The sequence below is a fragment of the Mesocricetus auratus genome, unplaced genomic scaffold (genome assembly GCF_017639785.1).
Source record: "Mesocricetus auratus isolate SY011 unplaced genomic scaffold, BCM_Maur_2.0 Super-Scaffold_100010, whole genome shotgun sequence".
Lineage (NCBI taxonomy): Eukaryota > Metazoa > Chordata > Mammalia > Rodentia > Cricetidae > Mesocricetus > Mesocricetus auratus.
In genome coordinates, this window is record NW_024429194.1 from 60,354,939 (window position 1) to 60,381,250 (window position 26,312).

Sequence of the window (26,312 nt, forward strand, 5' to 3'; positions counted from 1 at the left end):
GAACTTAGAGTAAGAGTTTGAAGCAAAGGAATCTTAATATTTTAAACACAGACCACTGCCAAGATATGGGCCAAACACAGACCACTGCCAAGATATGGGCCACCCACATTCCGACATCTCCCTCTTTGCATACTTGTGTTCATTTATTATGACCCTTGACTTGGTTTCTTACAGTCACTGTTATGTTGCTTGCAAGACTTTAAGCACCATGGGGAGAGGGTTTAGGGTTTTTGTGGTAACTTTTCTCTGTTGTCCAACAAATAGCTGAAGGAGCAAAGAAGGTAGAGATAAGGGATTGTGGGATATTCAGATTCTAGTTAATATTCATGCCTTAAGGCTTTTTAAATTTTAATCCACTGTTTTCCTGCTTAATTTATACAGCAAGTTTCAATTAAAGGTCTCACAACACTCAACATTACATAGAAGTTTTTAATGAAATTGTCAGTATAATGATAGTATCCACTTGTAAAGTCTTATGCCATTTTTCTCCATTATTTAAACACAAAATAAATCACTGCCAAGTAAAGGAAATACAAGGAAACTCAAAACATTTGCCAGAGGCAAGTTTATTAACATTTTCCCAAAGCATATCTTATTTGAACTGCTTATTTTGGAACACTATTCAAGAGAAATTGTTTTCTCAAAAACTTATAAGAAAACATTTGGCTTGTAAATGTTAATTTGAATAGATAAAAGCAAAGTATTAGACTAAGTGAGGGAGAGACTCTCATACAGTTAAGACAATCTTAGAAAGTGTTTTATATTTTAAAGTTTAAGTAGTTACCTGTCACTTATAGCTTTAGTCACCTTGTGATATAATCTAACATTTTAACTCCTGATGAGTTCCTGCATATAGGGTGTTTAAGAAAGGCCTATTTGTTTATTTGTGAATGTGTATGTATGTGATACCTGTATATGACTGTCAGTACACACATGCCACAGCATATATCTACATGTTAGAGGATAACCCCTAGGAGTTAGTTTTCTCATTCCACCCTTAGATCCAATAATTGAATCCAGGTACCTGGTTTGTTCGGCAAGTATCTTTATTAACTGAACCATCTTGGCAGGCTAAGAATTCTTGTTCAATAAACTACAAAATAGGCTACATGTTTTGATTGTGTTTGTCATAGAAAATAGAAAATTAGGTAAAAACAGGAATTGTAGGACATAAACCCTGTCTCAGAGAACAACAACAACAAAAACAGTAACAACAAAATAAAACTGGAGAATATTTCTCTAATTTAATATTCATATTGGTTGTTTTTAATTACATGCACGTGTATGTGTCTGCCCATGAGCACAAGTGCTCTCTGAAATCATCTTCCAGAGTATATGTTTTCAACTCACATATATTATTTTGAATGTAGCCACCATAAATACTTTAAACACAACAGTAGTTCTATTTATACTTATATTTAGCTCAGTTTTATTCTCTGGTATGTATTTATTTGAGGCATTATTCTGTATTTTTCTTATGATCCATTGTAGGCTTAACTTTTTAATACAAAGACATTTTTTAGTATTTAGTGTTTCCAGTGAATAAATGGGATAAAATGTTGTGAAACTATTAAGGAAAAGTGTATACAGTGACTCTAATCTTTGTTCATGTCTTAAATGATTTAAATAAAAAACTGGTATGATAGGTCAAAAGTGTTCTCATTCGGGTATCTAGCCAAAGATTCATTGTTTCTGTTGCAACTGTAAAAATAAAAGTAAGTAACAAAAAAAAAGCAATAGTCCACAGGATTTAAGAGTCTGCATTTCTTGGGATAAAAGTGTCTAAATAGATGTAAGACAAGAAACATCAAACATCATGATCTGAATAGAATCTCATTCTTTTAATTTATGTTTCTTAATCTTTACTTGTCTCAGAATTTGTTAGTCAATCCAAGTTTTATTACAGTTAGTGTTCAGCTTGTGTTAGCCAAGTAACTTAATCAGAAAGTGAAAAAGTAGGTCTTCCCTACCCTCAGGGTTTGTCTATGCTGTAAACGGCACAAAATGATCCCATCCTGACAGTGCAGAAATGAACACATTTTCCAGAAAAACTTACATATGTGGCAGGGAGCTGTCCTGAAATGACACACTTATGCAAGTATTTCCAAAAGAATCATGGGGTTTTTCTTTTCATCATCATTCCCTAAACTTGTCAAAATTTCTCAGTGTGGTCATCCTTCTTATCACTTTCTATCTTTGCAAATCTTCCCAAGTAAGCTTAGTTAATATTTAGCTGCTTTAAAGAAAAATATATCTCTTTTATTTGCATGCAAGTATTTACTCAGTGTCCCAAGGCAATTACAACACTTGAAAATAGTGAAATTAAGAGCTATTGATAGTTAAATAACTAAAAACAGTTTATCAAATTCCAAATTTCCTTTATTCATTTTTACATTACATATTTTAAACATATACCATATGCTCTGACTCTATAATTTGGGTTTAAAGAACATTTTTCACTTTCTTATATTGTCTCCAAGTTAATTTCCAGTGGTTTATGTAAGTACCTCTCAGGTAAGTATTGATATCAAACTTATTGTTCAAACAATTTTTAATCGACTATTTAATTATCCTATTCCACATGTAGTGTGTAAGTAAAATTAATAATGTTATATTATACACATGTAAAGCTTAAGAGATTAAATCTAGTGTTATATGTATGTTTTTGACCACAAACAATAGGCTATGTCTATCCAGACTATATTCTTGTTACTCCTTTTATTTTGCTGAGATCATTTTATTACCTATTAGATAAATTTGATGATTTACTAGTGATAATTTTAAATAGACTACTACTAAATAGAATGAAGCAATAAACATACCAATTCTCATTCATGGTAAGCCCCCCCCCAACCCTGCCCCATTTGAATGGCTTAGTAGAATAAGCTTAGAGAGAAGGGTAACAGTTTCTTCTTACTCCACTATAACCTTTCTTCTGCTAATACATTCGTATCAAAAGATGGATGTTGGACCCACTGTCTCACAGGTCAGACACAGCAGCCGAATCTCATGTTGTCCAACAGGAACCTGTCTTTGTTGTTGTTGTTGCTTTTGAAGATACTTGGGAACAAGAAATGTGTAAAGGAATGAGATTTATTTTTATCTCATTGTTTTGGATGCTTTTTGTCTATTCAGCTCCAGGTGAAGGCCAGATATTGTTCAACACATGGCCAGAAAGCAGAAGAATAAGTGGGCACCTACAGAATGGAGGAAGAGGCTAGACAGTGACCACTAACCCAATCCTGAGCTCATTTGTGTAGGTGGGTCTCTCATAGAACATGACAACTCTTAATATCTCCTGCACATCTCAAAGTCCCAGTGTTGAAAATTGTGCTCCAATATTATTTTTAGCCAGGACAAACACTTAAGCTAGACCAAGGAACTGAAATGTTTTCTGAATGTTACTTTTTACCTAAGTAATTTAGAAAAGTCTTGAAAATATTGTAACCCTCATTTGTGTAGAGGAGAGTGAATGCATTAAAAGCTATACAGAACACAAGTAATAATTACTCCCATGTAATTAGATATTTTCACATTTAGGGGAGTAAGTAGAGCCTGTCAACTCAATTTCTGAAACTTCAGAGTTCATGATGACACATTCTGGCAGCCCTTTTAAGGTGAAAGATGACTATGTTTATATGATATAGAAGGAAGTTTTACTAACATTCCTGTAGAATATTGAATAAGAAACATCACCAGGAGGTGGTGGCACCTGGTCTACAGAGTGAGTTCCAGGACAGGCTCCAAAACTTCAAAGAGAAGCCCTGTCTTGAAAAACTAAAAAAGAAAAAAACAAGAAAAAATGAAAGAAATATTACAGAAATCTATATCAAAATTGTAGGTGATGATAAATCAGTAACATTGTAAAGTTGTGTATAAAATAAAGTATTTGGAAGAGAAATTGATTTTGCAAGAACAAAGCAAGTAGAAATATGGTAACATATTAGTTGATGTGAAAAGAAAACAGGGGGTAGTTTTTCATTTATCCTAATAGGGAACTACAGGCACTGACTGGCTTCTGCCTTTGTTCATATCTTGAATGTAATTGCTGAGATCTTATTGCATGCTATTCATCACTCCAGGAACAGGTGCCCCATAACAAATCCACAGAACGATTTGGAGACTTATCAAATAGTTTCAAATGAGAGTGATACATGCTAAGGTGTAAAGGAGGTATGAAATTGTATAAAGGGACAGCTCTGTCAATAATGGTCAAAATGACTCTTCTAAGGGAAATGTCTAAGATGACATTTTTCTATATATCCTATCAGTGCTAAAGTGATTCATATGGTTATAAACAAGACACAACCCCTTATTGCCTCTGTAAAAGTCTTGCTTACTTCTTTGTCCTCTATGTTATTCGAAACATTTGAATATAGTGTCATTTATAAGTTCTTCAACAATTCATAGCTACCTTATAGATATGCAGTTGTTCAACAATAGACTCTGAGAACCAAAGACTGCATGATACATCTCCTGTTTTTAATTTAAAAAGAACAAAAAACACCCCCAAAAAACAGAATTGCATTCAGGTTAGGCATCCTGCAGCTTTCTATGGGATGAAGTAGAAAAGGTGGCAAATAGGAACATAGGAAAAGGCACTGTATTTTATCCTCAGTTCACAATCCAATACCTTTAACTTTTTCAGAATTGGACCAATATTACAAAATCTCTTGTATCTTAACTAGCTTCATGCTAAGTTTCCATCTATAATGTTTCAGTAAAGATAAAATACTAAAGAGTAAAGCAATTTTGTAACACATTTGACAAAGGGTTCTTCCTTCTAAATATATTCTGGTAGTGATTTATGGCAGATACAGTCAAGGACCTCACAGAATGGTTGAAATGTTGAATAGCATTGAACCCAAAATGTTCACATTTTTTTCTATATGTATAGGTCAGTATTTAGTATGCATGATTAACGACCACTACTAATAAACTAGAAAATTAAAAAAACAAAACATCGGAATAAAAGCTATGTGAATGTGGTCTCAGAATATGGCTTCTGTTTTTGCTTTTGAATGTTCTCTTTGCCTTTTGCACTGTGTCGGACTTTATCTAATTGTTTGTCATGTGATAACAGCACTCACTAGTTCTTTATGTCTTTTTAATTAATTTTTAAAATTTATTTTACATGCCAACCACAGTTTCCCTTCACTTCTCTCTTCTCATCCCCTCTCTCCACCTTCTGCCTACCCCCCACATGTTTCTCCATGTCTTAAACTTCAGTGCTTCCATTTGAGTTTTGTGAAACTATGTCCTACCAGGCATCTTCTTCAAGAGCCTGATTTCTAAGTAATCAAAGGTTTGTTTTTGAAGGATACTTTATCATGAAGTTCTTTATATCTTCAATGGGAAATGAAGGTTCCCAGTAACTTTTGTATCTTTTAGGTCAAACCCATTACTACACTTGTTTAAATCAGCCCTTTTTTGATATACCTGGCTTGGTGTCACTTATTTTAGGAAATCTCTTGTTGAAGTATTCTGGCTGGCTCCAGGCTTTCTTCCATGCCATTAATATCAGCTTAAACATATTTCCTACTTATGTCTTCTGTTTATATTTCATGCTTTTCCATCTGAATGAAGCATTAATCAGTGAGGAAATATGGCTGTAACACTTGCACTTTGAGATGTAAGCTGCAAAAGTGGGGTGATTTAGTTTTCCTTCTTACCTTCAGGAGTAGAAGATTCATTATTAGTATAGATTTTTTCCCAACTCTGAATATGCTTCACTCTTCATTATAATTACTAAAAGGGAACATTTTCAACTTCTCTTTGGTGTATTTAGATTGACATCATCAATACCTTGCACTGTGGTGGCACTGGCAAATAAAATAAAGGTTACTGTTGAATACATGCATGAAGAACTGATAACGGGAGAGCACTAAATGTCTATATGGGAGAGAATCAAATACAGCTTGGAAATGGTAGAAGAAGAGAAAGTTCACCATCCTGCTATGACAGAAGAACAGTATGCTATTTCACCATACTTTCCAAACTAAAGCCCAATTTGAAACCTGAATTGTCTTTGTCTTGAATTTCCCATTTTATACTTTTAAATGTTAAACAGGAGTTATTAAGAATCTTAGACAACACAACTACAGATAACAGAGGTACTAATGAATGAGTATCATTTATTTATTTGAGACAAAGAAGATATTTACTTTTCCTTTCCCTCCTCCCTCCCTCCTCCTTTCCTCTCTTCCTTATCCATCCTCCTCTTTTGCATAATCTCTGATTTTCTTTTGGTTTTTCGAGGCAGAGTTTCTCTTTATTGCTTTGGAAACTGTCCTGGAACTCTCTTTGAAGACCAGGCTGGCCTTGAGCTCACAGTGATCAACCTGCCTTTGCCTCCTGAGTGCTGAGATTATAGGTATGTGCCACGACCACCTGGCTCAATCTCTGATATTTTAATTTCCAAGTCACACTGATCTCAGCCGGCAGTTTACTATCCCTGGCCTCCCACTTCCTAATTCCCTCCATCTTGGAGAACTCACAAGCAACTATCCTAGCAGAGTAGTATTCATTTATTCCAAGTCTGGCCACATTTCCACCCCTGAGATTGCCACTGCATCCCAGCTCTTGACTGTATTTGTAGACCATCCTTTGAATTACTTGCTTTGATGCTAATATTCCTTCATTTTGCATTTATTCTCTGTACCACATCTTAAGAAACCATTCTGAAATTCAAATTTGATCCTTTCACTTGCAAACTTGTAAGCTTCTATGGCATTTTCTCATGCTTAGGATAAAAATCTTCCTGACGTGAAGGATTAACTAATTATCTTTCAACTTGATTTCCCATCTCACCTCCCTTCACTCCTCTCTTCATTCTTACCATCCTGAAGAACCTATAGTTCTTCCAACTCACCAACTTCTTTCTAATCTCTGAATTCCTAGTGGCACATTCTTTTGACAGAGCACTTTAAAAAAAAAAAGAAGATAGATTCTTTTCTCATACAATATAACCTGGTTGTATTTCTTTTCCCTCTACTCCTTCCAGTTTCTCCCAACCTCCCCTTAACTCCAGATCTATTCCCTTTCTGTCTCTTATTAGAAAAGAACATGATTTTAAGAGATAACAACCAAACATGACAAAATAATTTATAATGTGAAGCAAAGCTTTCATATCGAAATTGACACAGAAACCCAACAGGAGGAAACAGTACATTTTTTAAGGACAACTGTTACTCATACTTCCTTGGCAAATGCTTTGGCCCATACAGTTAAGATGTAAAGAAAACAGAGTTAAACAAAGAAAGAAGCCATTTTTATTTAGAAATTACCTTTCTTTTCAATGATCTTTCTTATAGTTCAAAGTTACCATTTGTAGTCACGTGTGTTTGTGGCATGTGTCAATGTGTGTGTGCGTGCACACTAACACATGTATACACACACACACACACACACACACACACACACCCATGCAGAAATGTGATTAGGCTATATGTTGAAGTTAGGATACAACGCTCAGTGGCTTCTCCATCATAGTTTGACACAGGATCTCTCACTACATGGAGCTTGTCATTCCAGCTGATCAATGAGATCCTGATATCTATTCATCTACATCTCCTTACCTCCAGAAATGAAGAGAGAGGCACATGTTGTCATGTTTGACATTTATGTAGGTGCTAGGGATGAATCCATATCCTTATGCATCAAGCACTTTATCACTCAAATATGTACCAAACCCATTTGTAGTCAATTATCCAAGAATGCATCAGAGCCTCACTGTAATTTGGAACACGTCAATCAACCACTTTCCATCCTGAATATTTTTCATAATTTTGGATTGCCAAAGTGCTAATAAATGATAAAGGCTGTATTATAAATAGACTCTACTCATTTTGTTCAGGAGTTAAATGAGCAAAAATCCATGCATGTATAGTATAGATACAATTTTTAATAAAATATTATAATACATGAATTGATTTGTCAGTACAAACAAAACCTACTGATAAATAGAGCCAGTGCTACAAAGAGCTTATCAAATCTAAATGATGAAATAGTTGTGAAGATTACAGACTTCAGTTTTATTCTTTCTGTATGAGGAGACAATCCTAGATTGCTCCTGGTTCCCATATTATCTTATCTTTTCATTGCTAGTTGGAAATAAGACGAGAGCTAAAACACAGCAGAAAACATTTGATTAGTTATGCTTATGTTACTTTCTCATAAAAAAACAAATACTTTCCAGTCTAGAGCAGATACTACCAAAATATCTGACAAGTAACAGATGTCTCTTTTCCTTCTCTAGTCAGATAAGACAACCTTTGTGAAAATATGTAGATTATTGGTTCAGTGAATTTAACATCTTTGTAGGCAAGGGGAACATTCACTGTGTGTGCAAGCAGCTCTGGCTTGAAGAGTCAATCCCACTAGTTATTCACCATATCTTAATTGAATGTTCTGAAGTTTTGTAAATTACTCAAAGCTTCCAGAGCCTTGATACTTGAAATCTTCTAGGGTTTCCAAACAACTCCAGACCTAATTCTTCTTAGCTTCTCTCTTATTTCCTTTAACTTTAAACAATTTCTTATCTACTGCTAGCATTCAAGGTTTTTGAGACAAATATTTTCATTTATTATTCTGTGTGTACTAGACAAGGACAAGGGACAGGGCATTGCCAAGCAGTTATAATTTGGTAGGTCTTTGTGTTTAGAGTCATGTAGGTCTTTTCTTTGTCCATCCTTTTCAAAATTGCAGCAATCTTTGTGAAATAATGTTGGAATTAAGTTGAAGGGAAGGGTGGAACTCGCTTGAGCTTGAGAAGCTGATGCCAAGACCATGTGTATCATTTTTCTTTGTCAAATTATTATTGCCATCTCTCAGAACTCTGCAAAGGATTTGGAAATCATCTCTTTTCTGAGCCTGCCACGTGTTAAAATTCTCCTCAGACCATGAGCTAATGCACCAGGATAGTAGACCATCTGGTATCGTTAGAGAACTAACTTGATTTTCGTGCTTGAGATAAATGTGCTGATGTGGAGCTTCCATATATTACTAAATAGTAGAAGTGTCTTTCTCATGTCACGTTGCCAAAATTAAAGCGAATCCTCAAAAACAAAGTAAACAAGTCACAGCTTCAACCAACACAGACTTTAAAATGAAAAAAAGGTTTACTTAGGAGCATACTATTATTTACTTATCTAACTGGACTTTCAATGTTTTTATTTGTATAAATAAGAGTGTCTCCAATCCCATTAGTGTGATGCTTCCTATTGTTCTGTTTATGTAAGAAATCTCTGACTGTGACAAATCATTTCCCAGTGGAGTACAGGAATAATTGTGACAGAACAGAATTACATCATAAAAATTAACCCAAGAAAATGAGGGTCTGACTTCATCCCTACTATTATTACTAATATTTAACGAACTACTAATGTCTGATATTGGTTGCTGATCACTTTGCTATTGTATCTGCCCCTGCTACAGTAATTCAATAATTTTCTAATTGCTTGCAAAAAGTTTCTAGGAGTATGAAGTAAACAAATAGTTTCTAAAAAGTATGAAATAATTAAGATATATATAAGTATGAGATGTAAATATAGAAAATGAAAAGTTAACATATGACATAACTTGGAAGATAAAGGTTGAGCACATTTGTTGAGTAGGAACTGTGTTGATATATTGCTTATGATCTAATAAAGCTTGCCTGGAGATCAGTCACACTAGTTAGCCATAGAGGCCAAGCAATGGTGATGCACAGCTTTAATACAGGACTCAGGAGAAAGAGGCAGATGGATCTCTGTGAGTTCAAAACCACTCAGGGCTACATGAGAGTGAAAAGAGAAACAGAGCTTCTGCCTTTAATCCCAGTACTAGACGTGTATATAAGATAGGAGCAGGGTCTCAGATTCTGGCAGTTAGTCTCCATCTACATTGAGGAAAGGAAGGTAAGCAGTATCCATTCATGTTGAGAATAGGATTGCCCAGGAATTGTAGAGGTAAGATCTCTCTGGTGGCTTGATTGCTTTGCTTCTCTGGTCTTCAGCTTGAACCCCAATATCTGTCTCTGGGTTTTTATTATTCCTGTTACACATTGGCACCCAATGTGAGACATGAATTCACACACACAAAAAGCCAATTGGCTTTGAATCCACTGGCTTAGGCCAAAAATCCCTTGAGTTGATTCTAAAAAGAAAACTGAGACTTTGTCAATTAGCATGAATAGATCCAACAGGAATTACAGTACTTTTTACTAATGATAAAATTGAATAATTATAGGAAGAAAGTGAACCCTGGTAAAGCGTTTACAGTAATTTTTTGTGGAAGATTAACATCAAATATCCCAAAATTAAGGCAATTCATCTTATAAAGAGAACTAACTGGATCCTTCCTCAAATTGTAAGAGAAACATCAAATACTGGACCCCCTACATTATATACTGATGCAAATAAGTCAGAAAAGGCATATTACAAGACAGAAAATTTAAGTAAAGTGAATCTAAGTCCATATAATTCTGTCTAAAAGTCAGAATAATATGCTATTCTTATGGTGTAAATGGATCATATGGAACTTCTCAACACAGTTACTAATTCATAATATGCCGAAAGAGTTCTTTTGCTTATTGAAACCACTGAATTTGTAGCAGGTGATACAGTGGAATTGATCAAATATTGATAGAAAATGTGCCAGAGATCTCAGTATTTCATTAAAAAAGAAACAACATTTCAATAGCAAAATTTTAAACAAAAAGACTTTTCCAACACTTGGCAACAAATCAAGGAAATGATAAAGTAATGTCCTACTTGGCTTCTTTTTTTTTTCATTTAAATTAGAAACAAGCTTGCTTTACATGTCAATCTCAACTCCCTCTCCCTCCCCTCCTCCCCTGCTCTCCCATGAGGTCCCTCAGCCCCTCAGCCAATCCCCACTCCATTCCCAGTTTTTTATACAACCAAGCTCCACTACCTAAAGGAAGTAAGACAGAAGACACTCAGAGGAATGAAATCTGGAAGATGGATGTGTTCCATTTTGTAGAATTTGGAAAACTAAAGTATGTATAACATACCATTGATACCTATTCAGGTTTTTAAATGGGAAACTATTTTGAATTACACCCAAATTCCCAAATATTATTTATGAATGTTTGTTTTCATTTAAATGGGGCTTGTTATAAATCTAAAGAAAAAAGGAGTATTATATAGAAATGAATACTTTGAATTGGTATAGATTTTGATTTATTATTCAAATTTAGTGTCAGCTTTGTTATATGTACATTTCTACTCTTGTTTAGATACTATTTTTATATAGCTCTTTAAAAATGTAATGTATAAATACAGATTATAGGTAGTCTCTTATAATAGTCACCTATAACAACAAAATTTATAGTTATGTTAACTAGGCTTTCTACATATACAGAGATATATTTAAAATGGATAGGCACTCTTCAAACCCTTTCAAAGACCTACAGAATATGGCATATTAAAATAGTTTATTAGGGTTTTTCCTGACAATGAAACACAACTGCTACTGGCAACACCAATTACATCAGAGATGAAGATGGACATTGAAGAAACTGGTTGTGGAGTGTTTCTTTAGCATGGCAGGAATACCCATTTGGACAAGAAACTGATCTTTCCTGGACTGTTTGACAGCATGCTGTCTAAACTGGACATGCAAATTACAAACTAAAGTAACTGCTGAACTTTTCAAGAGACAGGATGGCCCTTCAGGGTTACTGCTTTACAGAAGAAAGCAGCTGATGAACCTTGCCAATACAAGACAAGACAGATCTTCAAATTTCCTACTTCATTAAAAAGTTTGCCAGATACAATGGCCTATGGGCTGAAGATGGATGCCCCAAGGTTACAGAGAAGTTTTGGGTGACTGTCCAGGCAGTGACATGTCTCTGTCAATTCTAGAGTTTATATATTATCCTTTTGGGGTCTATGATGAAGTTGAAGACAGATAGTTATGATTATGGTTTACCTTAGTTTTGATAAAAGATAAGTTGCATATAAAACTTTAGACTCACAAGGATAGGAAGATGATAGAATATTTTCTTTGAATTTTTCCAAATGCTAGTGGACTAAATATTATTAACTGTAGTTCTTGCTTGATAACTGTTTTGTTATATATAATTTTACTATGTTAAAGTTAAAACCCTTCTATATGCTATGAGTATATGTTTCTTTTATTGGTTGCTGAATAAAGCTGTTTTGGCCAATGGACAGGCAGAATGTAGCCAGGCAGGAAGTACAGGGAAGTCTACCAGACTAGGATAATTCTGGGATGAGGAATATGGTGAGAGAGTGTGGGAGAGGTGCCATGTAGCTGCCAAGGAAGCCAGAGGTCTGGGCATCACCAGTAAGCAAAGACCATGTGAAGATATGCAGATTAATAGAAATGGGTTAATAATAAAGAGAGACCTAGTTAATAAAAAGCCTGAGCCATTGGTCAAACAGTTTAAAATTAATATAAGCCTCTGTGTGTTTATTTGGGACTAAATGGCGGTGGGACTATGTAGTGCAGAAACTTCTGTCCACAGATTCAATTCAAACAAGAGGCATCTCTTAATTAGAAGAGATGATAATTCATCAAACAGCATGGCCATTTAATCTAACCTATAAAACTAACAAATGTTTTTCATTTTATCAGTTATAACTTGCCAAAAGGGAACCTCCCCAAAAATAGGGTTGGGGAAAAGTTTCATTTTTTTGTCTTTTCAGGAGAATAAAGGCATCTAACTAAGGAATTTGAAGACCACTGTACAAATGAGACATGTGAAGTAAAAGGAAAAATCATCCAGAAAAAAAATGTCCCAAGAAGAGTAAATTGGCCTGTTGGCATACCACATTTCCAACATCATAAAATTTCATGAATCTTCCTAAAAGTTTGTTTATACTTTTCTCTACTGACACATTATGCAAATGGTCTTTTGTAGTCCCATTCCATTTAAAGATTAAAGCTGGCTTTGGAGTTGGAGTGTGGCTCTTTCCTTCTCTAAACCCAAGCACATTTGTTAAATTAAAATCCAAAATCTCTGCTTCATATCAGAAGAGCCACCTTATAGGGGACAGAAGAAAAATTAAAATTAAAAGGCTATTGCCACTAATCTCATTATTCTTTGGTTTCATTTTGACTCATTGAAGCTTTTCTTGAGGTATATCATCTAAAACTTTATAAAGTTAATATATATATGTATATTAAAGTTTTTGTCAAAATATTAATTGCCATGTAGAGTACTAATTCTATAAAAATATTTCATGTACCTTCCTGTACATGATTTCAGGTTTGAGTCTATCAGTTTTCTGCAGAGAACTGTGAACATACCTAACAGCAACCTTTGAAGTCTCCAAAAGGTAGATGGGGAACACAACTACAATTCCACCATGATTATGATAATACCACTAACCTGAAAAAAAGCAACTGAAGATCGGCTTTGGACTCCAAACTGCTCAGAACAATTTTGAGATGGTTAGCTGAGAAGATCATACCTCACAGACTACTCTAGCCAGGACTTGAGACAAGCCCTACACTTTTCCATTATGCAGGGACTGAACAACAAATGATACAGCTACCTCTTCCAGGACTTGACAATTAACCAATTTTTTTTTCTTTTCAGGATTCCTTGAAGATGCTCTTGCCCCCAGATAACAGGAAGTAAATTTAAGGGTATGATGCTCACATTCCCAAAAGGTAGGATGGGTGGTCTTGGTCATTTAATAGTTTATGAGTATTTTTCATTATTTAAGGGAATTGGTTACAAGTTGTTATTGATAATGGTCAGGAAAAAAACATAACAAAGGAGATTAGATTCAGGATACTTGTTTTGAAAAGAAAAAAGGGGCCCTATTATATACAGATGATGAAGTGACTGAGAAAGAAATCAGAGAAACATCACCCTTTACAATATCCAAAAACAGCATCAAATATCTGGGGATAATGTTAACCAAGGAAGTGAAAGACCTGTATATCAAGAACTTTGTGTCTTTAAAGAAAGAAATCAAAGAAGATACCAGAAAATGGAAAGATCTCCCATGCTCTTGGATTGGTAGGATCAACATAATAAAAATGGCAATCTTGCCAAAAGCAGTCTACAGATTCAATGTAATCCCTATCAAAATTCCATCACAATTCTTCAAGCACCTGGAAAGAACATTAATCAACTTTATATGGAAAAACAAAAGGCCCAGGATAGCCAAAACAACCCTATACAATAAAGGAACTTCAGGAGGCATTACCATACCTGACTTCAAGCCCTATTATAGAGCTATAGTCCTGAAAACAGCTCGGTATTGGCACAAAAATAGGCAGGTAGACCAATGGAACCGAATCGAAAGCCCTAATTTTAACCCACACACCTATGAACACTTGATTTTTGACAAAGAAGCTAAAACTGTACAATGGAAAAAAGAAAGCATCTTCAACAAATGGTGCTGGCATAACTGGGTACTGGTATGCAGAAGACTGCAGATAGATCCATGTTTATCGCCTTGTACAAAACTTAAGTCCAAATGGATCAAAGATCTTTTTTGTCTTATCATATATATATATATATATATATATATGATATCATATATATATATATCCGCCCTTTTGTCTTTTCAGAGTAGATCCAATAATCTACCCTTTTATCCTATCATATCTGTATCCCCTTTTTCACGATCGAATTTGAAGTCATATTAGATATGTTTACAAGGTCAAACAGAGTACTTAGTTTGGTCCTGTACAGGTTCCCCTGCTGTCAGTCCAGAGTCAGTGAAATCCCACTAGCTCAGATCAGCTATTTCTGTGGGCATCCCCAAAATGGTCTTAACCATTTGCTCATATTATCATTCTTCCCCTTTTCAACTGGACTCTGGTATCTTGACTCAGTGCTTAGCTCTGGATCTCTGCATCTGCTTCCAGCAGTTGCTGGATGAAGGTCCTATGATGACAAACTAGGCCCTGTGGCTGTGGGTGACAGTTGTGTAGCTTGGGCAGTCTGTAGGGCCCCTAGCAGTAGGACAAGAATTTATTCCTAGTGCTTTAAATGTTTTTTTGGAGCCTATTCTCTTTGGAGGGATACATAGTTCAGTCTAGATATAGGGGGGAAGGCTCTGGTCCTGCCTCAGAGTTGTGCCAGACTTCTCTGACTCCCCATGGGAAGCCTTGACCTCTCTAAGAATAGATGGGGTTTGGGCATAATAGGGGGAGCAGGAGGAGGGGAAGGAGTGGGAATGAGGATTTGGTATGTAAAATGAGAAAAGATTGCTTTAAATTAAAAAATGCTAAAAAAACAAGGTCAAGCAGATATATTTTAAATAGACAGGTTGTCTTCAAACACTTCACAGATTCACAGATCTACAGAATATTGCATTTAAGATGTTTTAAAAACATAGGTTCCTTTTTTAAAATGGCAATGAGACATATTTGCTCCTGGAAGCACCAATATATTTAAGAGAAGATGATGGGCACTGAGGATACTCCACATGGAGTCTGCTTTCTTTGGGGCAAAAGTAAGCCACTGGGCAAGAAAGTGCCCTTCCCTTGATTGCAGATAATATGCTGTCCAAATTGAACAAGCAGAACACAAAAAAGAGTGACTGCAAACCCTTGCCAAGACAAGGCAGAACAGTCTTCCAAAAATCCTGCTCCACAGAAATGTCTGTCAGATATGCTAGGCCTATAGGCCGAAGATGGATACCCCAACATTGCATGAGAACCTTAGGTGACTGTCCAGGCAGCCAGCTATTTTTGTCATTTCTCACAATTTTTGGAAATTGTTTGCTCACACTTCTTGCTTACTCAGTTAATATTATTTCCTTATTGAGTCTCTGAGGGAGTTTAAGACTAGATAGTAATAGTTATAGTTGTCCTTGTTTACCAGACTCAGAAAAGAAACTCAGTAAAAAGATATAAGTGTAAAAGAGATGAGAGATATTAAAAGGTATTTGATAATCCAAATTAGAATAGTAATTCAATTAGGTACAACTTTTTGGACTCACTAAGATAGGATAGATAATGGAATATTTTCTCTGAATTTGTCAAATGCAAATGGACTAGATATTGTTGATGTACTTATTGCCATTATATATTTTATATAATTATTGTACTTATTGTACACGGTTTTTATGTTAGTTGTAACCTTCTTTTTTGTTTAGACAAAAGGAGAATTGTGGTGATATATTTCTTATGATGTAATAAAGCTTGCCTGGAGATCAGAATGTAAAGTCGGCCATACTAGTTAGTCATAGAGGCCAGGTAGTGGAGGCACCAAGTTTTAATCCCAAGACACAAGAGACAGAACCTTATACATCTCTATGAGCCCAAGGATACCCAGGGCTACATGAGAATGAATCAGTCTAAAAGAGAAACAGAGCTAACGCCTTTAATCCCAGCACTAGAGAGATCGGATCAGGGTTTCAGATTCTGGCAATTAGTTGCCATCTACGTTGAGGACAAGAAGGGAATTAATCTTCAGCCACATTGAGGATAGAATTTCCCAGCCCTGGTAGAAGTAAGAACTAGTGGTTGGCTGCTTTGCTTCCCTGATCTTCAACTTGAACCCCAATATCTGTATCTGGGTTTTTGTTACTGGTGCTATAAGGAGCTGAAAAATTTTCAGTAAAGAAGCAGAACAAGGGAAAGAAGAGAGAGATATCAAAATGGGAAGTTGGGTAATTGCTGCTTATTTATATAAATAATTTATTATAAACAAATCTTTACTCATTTTTTAGTAATAATCTTGTTCCATGAATATACTTTCCATAAATTTCATATGAGGGATTATAAAGTAATTGTAAATTAAATTTGCTCTTTTTATAGTAGTCACACTCTTACTAGGAGGATCACATGCACATTTTGCTTTCTTACTTTTCCTTCAAATTAAACACTTTATTCACCCATTCAAAGTATCCTGTCTTAGAGCAGCAAACAATAGTTTCTATAAAAGCTAGCAGAGGCAGCAGCACTCTCCCTTTATCTAGCTGTTCTCCACTCAGTCCTCTATTCCCCCTTCCTTCCTCCCTCTGCCTCTCCTCCCAGTGGACTCACCCTTACTCTGTATCCCTTCCTCCTTGTCTCTATCCCTTCCTCCTTGTCTCCATCTTTCTCCCCCACTCTTCCCTTCTTTTGTTCCTCCTTCTCCTTGTTCTCCCTTCTTTGTTTACTTCCTTATTTCCTTTGGCTATTCTTCATGTGGCTTAGTTCCTAAAAGATAATTGGGAAAGTGGACATGCTCTCTAATGGAATCTGCTCACTGCTTCTCAGAAGTCAGTGAATTCCATATGAGACTTTGCAGATGAATGTTTCCATTTTGGTGATAAACATGCCCCGACATATACATATATTTAGCATCTCAATAGTGTGCATGACATTTTCATAATTGAATAATGTCAAGCAGTAATCATGTTCACATGTGATCACAACCTGCTGATGAATCAAATTTTTATCATAGTTTAAAAAATGGGTACTAGGGGGCCAGAATGTGAGGACAATGAGAGGGAAATCTTGTGAAAGGGATACTTTCTTAGGTCCTTTTGTATAATTTTGATGTTAACAGTATATAACATTTTAAGTATCTGAAAATTAAATCATTAAAAATACAGGACAACAGAGACCATGTTAATGTCCAAGCACCTTGCTGCCTCTGGTTGGTCATGGTGACATCCAGGTATGAGCTACTGCTGAGGGTCATGTCTTTATCTGTTGTCCTGCTGTAGCTGGGAATTGTGAGGATGTCCATGGCCATGTGGTGAAATCTGAGTGCTGTGCTGGCCCCCATTCCTCACTGGCTCTAGGATAGTCAACTCTGCCCCTCCCTAGACACTGCAGCAGGAAAGCTGTTCCCACTATGGGAGAGCTGGTTCCTTCATTCAGGAGAGGTGACTCTCCCTGGGTATGGGAGAGCTGGTCTCAGTGGCATGTGTCTTGGAGGGTTGGCTTTGCCCCTGCCTAAGAGGGGTGGTGCCAGAAACTCAGGCCAATCAGCTCATCTACCACCAAGACACACATCTTGGGCCTTGGACTGGCCCACCCTAACACTTACCCCATCTATGCCCTGATGGAGTGTGTGAATGGACTGGTCCTGCAGAATGATAACTACAGGATCGTATGACTTGGGGAAACAAAACTCCAAGAGGAGTTTTTGTGGGGGTCCAGTGATGATGGTTTGCCAGAGGCCTTGAACCAAGCCAATGACTTTGACTCAATGCAATGAGCATTTTGTGGGTGGGTCTGATTGGACAAAAGGGTATACTGTGTGACACTCAATGCCAATAGGATGAATGGAGAGGTGTTGGAAAGATGGTGGGTTTGTTTTGTTTTTAATTGATTTTGGGGGGATGCTGCAGGACTAAAGGGATTATATGGAGGACTGGGAGGTGAGCTGATTGGGGTGCATGATGTAATATTCTCCCCAAAAATCAATAAAGAATTATGTTATATAAAAAATTGTTCACAGAGACAGCTGACCAGTCCTAGTGAGAGAGCTCACGGACTCTAGACCAACAGCTATGAAGCCAGCATGGGACCAATGTAGACCCTCTGCATGTGGGTGACAGTTGTATAGATTGATATGTTTGTGAGGCCCATGGCAGGATCTGTCACTGGTGTGTGAGCTGGCTTTTTGGAAACTATTCCCTATAGTGAGATGCCTCACACAGCCTTCATGCAAGGGAGGAGAGTTTGGTCCTGCCTCAACTTGATATGCCATGCTTTATTGACTCCCATAGGAGGCCTTACCTTTTCTGAGAAGGGGTGGTAAAAAGGAGGTGGTGGTGGAGGGAATGGGGCGAGAAAAGGGAGGGAAGACTATGAATGGTATATAAAATTAAAAAATAATAATTAAAAAATCACAAGGCCCCTCTGTCCCAAAGATGACATGGGCAGAGACTGTTTGTTCACAGCACTGCCTTCATGTCTTGCAGAGAGCTACAGCTGTGTCTTTAACAAATGTTCATCTATGCTAGAATAGGCTTTTTGGTGATGTAGCTGCTTTTGAGTCTTCCATGCTCCTTTAAGTAACCCCTCACCTATACTCCTGCCAAATTAACCCAAGAAATACAGTGGTTATTCAAATTTGACATTGGCAGAAGCATTTTTTTATCTGTCATTAGTGTCCTATCATAAAGGCCTCACAATACAACTGAATACTTGCTACAAAATGTAAAATGTAAATGTTTTGTGATGTTTTTGCATATAAACACTGTTGAAATGTACTTACAATAGAAGTGAAACTTCTTTTTTAAAAATTCAATTTTCTGAAGAAGTTAAATATACAATACTATTAATTATGTCTGTACCTAGCAATTTAACTTAATTATAATGAAGGCATTTATCATATTTATTCATGACAATCATAACAGCTTGAAGTCCACAATGGTAGGCCAGTGTCTAACAAAGAAATGTGGAAGTTTGGTATATATAGAATACTGATCTAATAAAACCAAGGTTCTACAGTATCACTAATAAATTGATGCACACCAGTATGATCATGTTGGCAGAAAGAAACTAGGCTTCTTGTTTAGTTTATATAAGCTTCTGTAATATGCTACCTCATCTATAAGGCTACAAAGCACCTAATTGGTTTTCTGGACAAGAAATGGTAAAGAGAAGAAAGGATAATTGAAAGTTGTATCCAAAGACCTTATTTCTTGAGATGGTATATTGCTATATAGATCAGACTGACCTCAAACCTGAAATTCTCTTAGCCCTGCTTTCCAAGCCCTATACTAACAGGCTAACAGGTATGGCTCCCAGACAAGCACAGTCCTCACCACTTATCAAAGCTTCTTTCTGCAGCAGATGGAGATGGTTGCAGAGACACAACTGCAAAATGTAAGTGACTCTGGTTGAAGCCCAACTGATACCTTTGCAATGGAACCCCACACCTAAGGCATGGAGAAAATCTTGGAACAGGGGAAAGAAAATTGTAAGATTATAGTAGCCAGGGCAGAGGGCCTGTTGATAAACACGACAGGGAATGTACACATGGACTCTTGAGGCAATATGGTTGCCTGAGCAAGAGTAACAAAATGATAACACCATTTGACATTCCAATTAAGACAGTGGAAATCCCACACAGACCTGCCTCTGCAGTACTGGTGAGAAAGGGAGAACCAGTCTCCTCAACGGACAAAATTCCACATAGAAGATTAAATCACAAATGATCAGCCCTAGATGCAAGCACACATCAAAGCTAAATGGACATAGTAAGCATGTGTGTGTGTGTGTGTGTGTGTGTGTGTGTGTGTTTAGTGTAAAAAAAAAGACATTCTTATCTAGGGATTTAGATAAGATTTAACTCCCTGCTACTCAGCAGAAAAAAAAAAAAACAATGGAAGAAATTTGCAGACAAATGGATGGCACTAGAAGAAATCATCCAGAGTGAGGTAACCCAGTCATAAAAAGACAAACATGGTATGTACTCACTCATATATGGATTTCAGACATAGATAAGGGGAGTGCCAGTCTACAATCCCACCACCAGAGAGTCTGGGAAACAGGGAGGACCCTAAGAGAGATATGCATGGTACCCCAGAGAAGGGGAATGGTACAGGGCAGACAGGATCTCCTGAGGGGATTGGGAACATGGGAGGAGGAGAGGGGAGAGGGAGCTGGGAGAAAGAGAGGGGGAGAAGAGGAGGGGAGAGGAGTACATGGGGAGCAGGAAGGTTGAGTCAGGGGAAGAATGGATGAGACATACCATAACAGAGGGAGCCACTGTAGGTTTAAGAAGAGATCTGGCACTAGGAAGATTTTCAGAGATCCACAAGGATGACACCAACTGACAATCTAAGCAATAGTGAAGAGGCTGTCTTAAATGCTCTCCCCTGATAATGAGATTGATGACTACCTTATATGCCATCCTGCAGCCTTCATCCAGTGGCTGATGGCAGATACTCAAAGCTAAACACTAAACTGTACTCCTAGAACCCAGTTGCAGAGAGGGAGGAATGAGGAGCAAAGGAGGCAAGACCTAGCTGGTAAAACCCACAGAGACAGCTGACCTGAAAAGTGGGGAGCTCATGGACCCCAGACTGGTGACTGGCGACTGAGAGGCTTGCCTCGGACTGATTCAGACCCCCAAATTTGGGTGTCAGTGAGGAGGCAATCTATGGGGCCTTGGATAGTAGATCAGTATTTAGCCTTGGCGTACAAATGGACTTTGGGAGCCCATTCCACATGGAGGGATGCTCTCTTAGCCTGGACACATGGGAAGGGCCTAGGCTCTGCCCGGGATGATATGACAGACTTTGAAGATTCCCCATGGAAGGCCTCAACCTCCCTAGGGAGTAGAGGGGGAGGGGTGGAGATTTGGGGGTTGGAGGAGGGGAAGGTGAGGTAGTTGGGATTGACATGTCAAGCAAGCTTGTTTCTAATTTAAATTTTTAAAAAAGATTAAAAGTGCATCCCAACCTTCTGGAAAAAAAAGATTTAACTCTCAGAAATCAATAATGAAAACCAGATACATCTGTGGTTAAAACTAGTTCTTCGCCAGTGTTGGTGGTGCCCAGCACTCAGGAGGCAGAGGCAGGAGAATCTCTGTGAGTTCGAGGCCGGGCTGGACCGACAGCCTCCAAAACAATACAGAGAAACCCTGTCTCGTAAAAACAAAACAAAACAAAACAAAAAACTAGTTCTTCACTGTTCATTAAGGAATACCTGAGTCTCCTGGACTTAACACTTCACTGTGATGCAGTCAATTTGCTAGGTGTGCACAATTACGCCAACCTTATTCAGACTACAGGGAATCTTAATTTCTGCAGCCCCAAACTTGGGAAAGAAAAGCCTAATTATCCTCAATATTTCACACTTTGTTTTGGTGGTGACATAGTTAAAGATTTAAAATGCTTTGGGATATTCAAAAAAATTAATGGCAGTGTACATACATAAAATTAGTTTTCTTGTCATTTATTCTGTGAAAATAATATAATTGCAACACATCCTAGCTTAACACAGTGGTGGTCTTTTTAATTAGTGCTAAAATTCTTTTAACATTACTTCTTTTTGTGTTCTAGAGTATTATTTTGCAACCACTTCCTAATTGTTAGTTTCACAACTATTGCTCATGTCAGTTGGAAGATACCTTGAGATTTTAAACAAGTCATATTGCTTTTATTCACTTATTGTAGAATAGATGTAAATGTGTCATTGCTCTTTAAATAAGCAATTAGATGTACATAAAGTGATACCATTCAATTATTTATTTTTAATTTTTTTGTTTTATTTTTCTTGATATACCCCAGTGACATTCCACTGGAGAAAACTGATTTTCCCTTTTCTAGCAGGTATCAATTGTAAATAACTTCTTGGTTGGTGGTAGGACTCTGTGCTAAATTTTCCTCTTTCAGTGCTGGTACCTTGTCTGGGTTGAACCTGTACAGGTCTTGTGTATGTTGGCACATTTTCTAAATAATATATAATTGTGCCACTAAAGTCTAAAGATCTTGGTAGAAAAGTAATTTTAGGAGAAATTAATATAATTTAACTGTTTAGACTTTAAATATTATACTTCCTATACTAGACCAATGGTGACACCAAGTTTTTGGGAGTAAGCAATGTCTGATTTTTCTTAAGACTCATTCCATGAGATGGAACCCATACTCAACACTATTTGGGTTCCCAAGAACCAAAGACTAGATAGTACTGATAGCACAGTACAAACATGCTTGAACCCAGAGATATCCAGGAAAACTAGAGGTGTTAAGCATGCAGGATTGTCCTCTCAAAGGAATGGACATAAAACTTGTTCTTTCATTAAGGAAGCTGGGAATTAGAGGTGCTTAACAGTCTGTTGATCTGCATTATCTGTTGGGCCAGGCTATTTCAAGCTCCTATAACAAGGACTTGAGATACCTAATAGTCTAAATGACCCTTACATTATCTGTATATCCAGAAGCTCCCCTAAGCTCCCACAGCCAAGACCAGAGATGACTAATTGCCTAAATGACTTCTACACTATCTGCATGAAACTTTTCTTAGGCCCTTAAGCTAACACAGGTAGAATATGTCTAGAACTTATATTCTTGGAATAAATGACATGTACCTGAGTTGAGTTCTGATGTAATTATGCCTTCATGTGCACTGAGGATTGTATTATACTAGGAAACTTTTTACAAAATTATACTGGGTTTGATTATGGTGGCGATAAACTGCCTGGCGTCAGATTCTCTAGAAGTTTCGATACTTGTTGACAAAGTCTATCTAAACTGAGTTTTCACTCTATCCTCTTCAAAAACTGTTTCCATATCTGCAGGGAACCTGCAGGGAACTCCCTCAAAATAGCCCAGAGATGTAGGGTAAAACCAAAGACTGCAGGTAAAACAAATAATTAATTTTAAAAAGGCAGTGATAAAGTCCTAATGATATTCTGCTGTACTCACAGATTAGTGCCTTATTCAACCATCATCCAAGAAGCTTCCTCTAGCTGCAGATGGGAGCAAATACAGAGACTCACAGCCAAAAATTACACAGAGACAGAGAGAGAGAGACCTTGGAACACACAACTCTAAATGGAATGTCGCTATCAAATCCCTCCCCTTAGAACTCAGGGAAACTGTGGAAGAAGAAGCAAAAAGAGTATAAGAGCCAGAGGGGATAGAGGACACCACGAAAACAAGGCCCTTTAAATCAACTGAGCAAATGTCATATGAATTCACAGAGACTGAAGCAGCAAGCACGGGGTCTGAACCCAAGCCTGTACCAGGTTCTCTGTGTATATGTTACAGCCTTCAGTGCTTTTATGGGATTCTGGAGTGTGTGAATGAGTGGGTCTCTGGTCTTTGTCCATTCTCTTAGATTCTTTTCCTTCTGTTTGTTTACCTTGTCCAACTTTGATATGGTGATTTTTGCTTGATCTTGTTATATTTTGTTGTTTCTCTTAGAAGCTTGTTCCTTTTTTAACGAGAGTCAAAAAGGGAGTGGATTCAGGTGAGAGGGGAATTGGCAGGAGTAGAAGGCAGGGAAAATATAATTAGGATATAATACATGAGAAAAGAATCTATTTTCAACAAAAAGGGAAAATTACCTACTAATATAAATGGTATTTTGTTTTATAATTAGATTTTGGTTTGCATTTTGTATTGTGCTGGTCTGTAGGTAAGTAAAAGTAAATTTCATGGAGAACATGCATGATAATCAATTAATTACTTCTGAACTTTGTTTCTGATTAAAATATCAGATCACTGACAGATGTTTAGATGCATCTAATCAAACACTGTCACCATAGATACTATTTAACTGCCAGTAATTAATAATCATAGAATTACATGCTTAATTACTTTATTAGTGATACAAATTTATCAAAAATGACTGTTAATTAGTAAATTTATCAATGATCCAGGATAAGACATAATTTATCAGCAGCTTGTGAGCTTGATTGGCAATCTTTACATGTCTGTCTCTATGTTATACTGGCTTCTGTTCCATTTCTGGGCCAGACCCCACAAATGACAGATGTAAGTGTGTTGGTAAGGATAAGAGCCCCATTCTCCAGGGGATGTTCAAGAGGTGTTGCAGACTGATGACAAGTGATAAATTACACTGACAGCAATGAGAGGTGTTGGGGGGACTGTTGTATAAGCTGAAGGTGTATCCTTTAGTAAAAAAATATTAGAAAACTAATAAACTTGCACTTGTTAAGAACATGTTATTTTTGTTAACAACAACAAAACCATGAAGGAAATTTAGAATCTCAACTGAACTGTTTCTGCTCTACTGGAATATAATGCGTCAAATTAAAACACAGTCTAGAGAAAGTGATAGAATAAGAAGACAAAACTACTTTTGAGACTTAAATGTAGAAAAAAGCACACAAGCACATTCCCCTCCCACTCTGGGCTCCTTTAAAACAATGAAGATTAAACATCACATACATGCATTTGAGATTTTCCACTTAACCACTGATGGATCCAAATTGCGTACATAGCCTATTTTATGTGAATACTACTGCAAAACAAACAAAAATAAAAATAGATAGCCAAGCAGGTATCATTTCAGTATATTTAACATACTGATTATGTGTTTAAATATATAGTAAAAGGGAAAATTACTAGCTCATATGGTAGTTTTATTTTTAATGTCTTGACTAACCATAATGATTACACTAATTTATGTTCTTGTCAGTTATATCACTGTCTCCAGACTCCCTATCTCTAATAACCCTACTTATTCTTGTGTTTGCAAAATCCATTCAGCATTCCATACCTAAGTGTGTCTTTGGTTTGTATTTTCCTAATGATGTTGGCCTACACAGACACTAAGAGTTCTCTTAAAGCTTTACAGTTGTATGACCAAAAACAATTCTTAGCAACCAATTCTTCTAAGAGAAATTATTTTAAAGTTATTTCCCCAAAGAAAATCCTTCTTATAGTGATACTATGGTCTTAGAAAAGGGAGTAAGAGTTTTTATTTGTTAAAACATCATCCTTCTAGAATGCTCACTTCCACGACTGTATAAAAATCTCTCTGGCAAGTAGTGAAATGACAGACCGCAGATATGTAAACTTCAATTCCTAGAACTTGTGAATGTGTTGGCTTCATAGTAAAGAGAATTAACAAGGTAAACATAATCAGGGCTACTAATTAGCTGACTTCAATATCAGGAGATTTTCCTTAATGCATGATTGGTGATAAAGTAATTGCGAGGGTCCATAAATACAGGGGAATTAGTATTTGAAGTGTCATGATATGAGAAAGGCTCAGCCTGGCATTGCTATCTTACAGACAAATGGAGGTATAAACCAAGTAATCTGGACAGGATCTAAAGGCCAGAGATTTAAAGTCTCAGAGCTTGAGGTTTGAAAAACACAACAGCACAGATCGGACACATCCCCTTCAGTGGCAATTCCTTTCCTGTGCCAAGAGAATGTACAGCTTGATTTGGTCTTTAATATTACCTTAGTTGTAAGCAGGCTCTTATCATTAAGTTTTGTATAAGAAATGAAAGATGAAAGCATAAGGGCTAAATTTCATTGGGGATATTTTTGAAAGGTTTTCAACCAGGAAAAGATAATTCAAGTTCAAAGTTAGAAAGAAAAATATAATAATCAAGTAACTGGCAGTTATCCACAGGAAAAGATTATTCATGAGCCAACAGGACTGGAACACTGGGAGGAGATGGAAGCCGTGGGTGGAAACTCACTGTCTACATTAAAATAAAGTGGGTTTTGGCTGAGTTTAAACTTGATGTTGAACTTTCTGTCTGTTCACTGCTGTCTTCCCAGACAGCCAGTTTCACTGAGGGCAGTGACATGAGGGTGAGGATGGGGAATTCAGTTACAGCAATCCCCTTTTTCCTTGCCAGCTCCCAGAGGAGGTTGTTAGAAGCACAGCTGACTTTCATCACAGCCACGGAAAAAAGGACTCAGAAAGTGGTCTGA

At 36.8% G+C, this 26,312-nt stretch overlaps 1 long non-coding RNA gene across 2 annotated transcripts in view; it reads left to right on the top strand.

The window, feature by feature from the left end:
* The window catches only part of LOC121142842, a 99,154-nt gene that overhangs the window by 13,984 nt on the left and 58,858 nt on the right, over window positions 1–26,312 (top strand). Inside the window, exons 2-3 of one of the 2 annotated variants that reach the window (XR_005879952.1) lie at window positions 3,136–3,260; window positions 13,571–13,644. This is a non-coding gene — a long non-coding RNA (uncharacterized LOC121142842). The remainder of the gene's footprint in view (window positions 1–3,135; window positions 3,261–13,570; window positions 13,645–26,312) is intronic. The other variant, XR_005879953.1, reaches the window with a different exon arrangement.